Here is a 3,876-nt window from a genome sequence, read left to right as displayed (position 1 = left end):
GGGCCTTAGAGGGCCCGATTCAGGGGCCATGCCTGGGAGGGTCCTGGTGGAGCTCACTGCCCCCCACCCTCTCACTGGCCCTGGTCGCCTCACCCTCTTGCTTCTGCTTGGGGGACTCAGGGCTTCATTCCAGCGGGGGCACCACAGTGACCACCATTTTCGGGGCCATCTCAGTATTGCCTGGGGGGCCACCCCTCCTTCCCCCACCCCCCAAGTGCCTTTGTTCTCTTTTTATACTCTGAAACGGAGGTTTATTTTTTAATATATATTATCTAAGAAGAGAAAAAAAAAAAAAGTTCAATGTCAGACCTCACTGCCTTTAAGCTCTCGCATTCATGTTTATGTAGTTTCTGTGATTACTCTGTGAATAGTGCAGTTACATTGCCTTATATTTGGTGTGAGGGAGTGTGTGTGTGTGTGTGTGTGTGTGTGTGTGTGTGTGTGTGTGTGTGTGTGTGAAGTGTTAGTTTGTTCATAGGAAACCCTGGCTTGACCTTGTTTTATTTTTCAGTATAATGTGTCTCAATCTCAGGACTTGATCTCTATTTTTCTGGACCTTTAAGAGCTCTGGACCAGGGGGCTGGGTCTCGAGGCTGTTTGGGCCTGAGAGGAGTCCCGTGTGAGGTAAGCAGGCAGGGAGAATGCATGTGCCAGTCATGAGGCAGAGTGGGGAGAGTAGAAGGGCTGTCTCCTGGTCAGATAGCCCCACGAGCGAAGCTACGAAAGGGGGTCTTCCTGAAGCCTCATTGGTCCCCCAGATGATCAGATTCCTTGTAGAGAACATAAAGTTCAAGTCCTCGCTCAGTCATTATCTGTCTTGGCATCTCCCATTGTGCCAAGCCTAGGCTGCCTCTCACGGAATGTGCCCCTGCCCCTGCTCAACCTCTCCCCCCCCATGCCCCACCCTTCCCTTGTCCTCCACCATTCTACTTTCAGTGTCTGTCCAGCTCCCTAAGCAGAGCTTGTCTGACCCCAAGCTGGAGGCCCTGAGGAGTTCTGGTGCCGCCAGCTACAATGGGGTCACCATGTCAACACAGCAATGCCTGTAGCTGCCCTGTCTACCAGTGGGGGCCTCTCATTCCAGCTCTGCTTCTCCCTCACTGGGTGACCTGGGGAGGCACGGAGCCTTGATTTTCACTGCTGCACAGTGGGAGCCCGATTGTTGATCGTTGAGAGCCGTCACAGTTCAGATTTTCTGTGAGTTGGGGAATCTGGACCTTTTCCCTAGATAACGAACATATAAACCCTTGGACCCACAATCAACTCTCATGGAAACAACAGTCACGAGAGCAGAAGATGCATTGGCATTCAGTAAATCTGCTGAACAGAGTGTTGGAAAGGAAGGATGTCTCCGAGGACTCAGGTGTCCCTGACCCAAGTCATGGTGTTTTCCGTTGTCTCCTATGCGTGTGAGCACTGGACAGTGAATCAGGAGGAATGAAGGAGAATTGATATGGTGGGTTTGTGGTGCTGGTGAAGAATATTGAAAGTACCATAGACTGCCAAAAGGACAAACAAATCTGTCTTGGAACGCCAGAATGCTCCTTAGAGGCAAGGATGGTGAGACTTTGTCTCATTTTGGTTATGTTTTCTGGAGCAACCAATCCCTGGAAGAGGCTATTCTGCTTGTTAAAGTGGAGGGGCAGCAAAAAAGAGGAAGGCCCTCAACAAGATGGATTGACACCGCGGCTGCAACAATGGGTTCCAGCCTAGGAATCATCGTGAGGGCCGGGCACTGTTTCCTTCTGTTGTGCATACGGTTGCTGTGGGTTGGGACTGACCCGATGAAACCTAATTCTAAATATGCATATATAATTATATATACATATATAATTAAGCATATAAACAAGAAGGAAAGCCTAAATCTTACTTTAATAGTTTGAGCTCGATGGCTTGCTGGCTGGGCTTGCAGGAAGGAAACGAAGGTTTGGAGTGGAAGAGGGTGGGGTGGGGTGAGGATGGCTTAATTTGGAAGCTGTTGACTTTGAAGCCATGGCAGGAAAGCCATGCAGAAATACCCAGCCTGCAATCGGAGCTTGGGAAAGGGTCCCTGGTCTGGGGGAGGCAGATGTGGAAGTTCCATACATATAGATACATAACCACTGAAGATGAATGGGTCAGACCTCAAAGGAGAGACAATCAAAGTGAGATATGCCCATGATCAAAGGGGCTGATAAAGGATAGCCTACAAGGGTGTGGTAGAAAGGGAAGCCTGCAGCCTCTTCAGAAAAAAGAGAGGAGACAGTTTAGGAAGTCAATAGAAATCAAACAGCCGAAAAGCAAATGGGGTTTGGCTCTCCGGCAAATCCTTAGTAGAAAGTTGGCAAAGGGAAGTGATGATTATGGAGGCTAAAGAGGAATTGGCCAGGCTCCAGGCCAATAGCTTATGCATCCTGCTTTTCAGTGGTGAAAAGTTGGTTCTGTACAGACAGCCCAGTCCCCATTACATACATATTGCGTAGAACGTTGAAATGGGATTCAACCAATACAAGATTCCCTGAACTAAGACATGTTCTATAATCCACCTACTAGTCATTTATTAGTGAATCGCGAGGCCTTAGAGAGAGCCTTGTGATAGGTGCCAGAAGACCTGTCAATGGCTAGGCGACCCAGATCTCTACCACTCTGCAATTCTCAGCCATGAGACAGTCCTTCTCTTGAGGTAAGATCATCTTCATGTGCGAGCTCATCGGGGATAAGACCAGCTGTGGCATTCCCCAGCAAGCTGTGCATAGTCACTTTCACTGAGAGAAATGACCATCTCCTCGGATGACCAGTTTGTCCTCTCAGGCCCCTGGGATGGAACTCTGCAGATTTGTAGGCCATATCAAAGGTGTGCTGAGTGTGGCCATCTCTGACAACCAGCAGATTACCTCTGGCTCCCTAGCTAAAACCATCGAGCTGTGGAATACTCTGGATGTCTGCAGTACCCTGTCCAGGAGGAGAGCCGCTCAGAATGACTGTCTTGTGCCTGCTTTGCAGCCAATGGCAGCAGCCTCATCATTGTCTCCTGTGGCTGGGACAATTGGGTCAAGGTGTGGAACCTGGCTAATTGTAAGCTAAAAACCAACCACCTCAGGCACACAGGCTACGCTCCTCACTGTGACTGTCTCTCCGGGTGTCCTGTGCATCTGGAGGCGAGCATGGCCCAGCTATGCTGTGGGAACGAATGAAGGCAAGCACCTGAATACCTTTGATGGCAGGGACATCACCAACACCCTGGGCTTCAGTCCCAACCGTGACTGCTTGTGCACCACCACAGACCCCCAGCATCATGGGCCTGCGAAGGCAGGGTCATTGGAGATGAGCTGAAACAAGACATGATTAGCACAAGTAGCAAGGCCAAGTCACCCCAACACATCTCTCTGGACTGATCTGCTGCTGGCCAGACAGTTGGCCAAACAGATACTCTGGTGCAAGTGTGGCAGGTGACCTTCGGCCCTTGGTAGAAATTCATGGAAGAGCTTTAAGAAATTAAAAATTAAAAAAAGGTTTTCTGGGGAAAATAAAGCCAATCCTGTTTTCTCTATTAGGCTTTAAGTGTTTTAAGCATGTGACTAATGTCTATCTCACATTGGTTTCCCCCCAAAACTATCACCATGAGCAGAGTAAAACAACAGCAAAAACCTTGATGCTGACTCGTAGTAGCAGCTCAATAAATACATGTGTTGAATGGATGTATGGATGACAAATGAATTCTAAAGTTCAGCTTGTCCATGGAATAAATCAAGGGCTGTGTGAATTGAGCCATGAGCCCTGGTGGCATAGTGGGTACAGGCTGGGCTGCTCACTGCAAGGTCAGCAGTTTGAACCCATCGGCTGTTCTATGGGAGAGAGAATCGGCCTCTCTATTCCATGAAGCGTTGCAGTACCGGG

The 3,876-nt window shown here is 49.1% G+C and overlaps 1 pseudogene; it reads left to right on the top strand.

The window, feature by feature from the left end:
• The first annotated feature begins 2,676 nt into the window (after window positions 1–2,676).
• LOC101664674 lies at window positions 2,677–3,449 on the top strand (annotated as a pseudogene).
• The last annotated feature ends 427 nt before the right edge of the window (window positions 3,450–3,876 follow it).

This window comes from Echinops telfairi, unplaced genomic scaffold (genome assembly GCF_000313985.2).
Source record: "Echinops telfairi isolate 266 unplaced genomic scaffold, ASM31398v2 ScPeMD7_7409;HRSCAF=8447, whole genome shotgun sequence".
Classification (NCBI taxonomy): Eukaryota; Metazoa; Chordata; class Mammalia; order Afrosoricida; family Tenrecidae; genus Echinops; species Echinops telfairi.
This window is presented reverse-complemented; position numbering and strand designations above follow the sequence as displayed.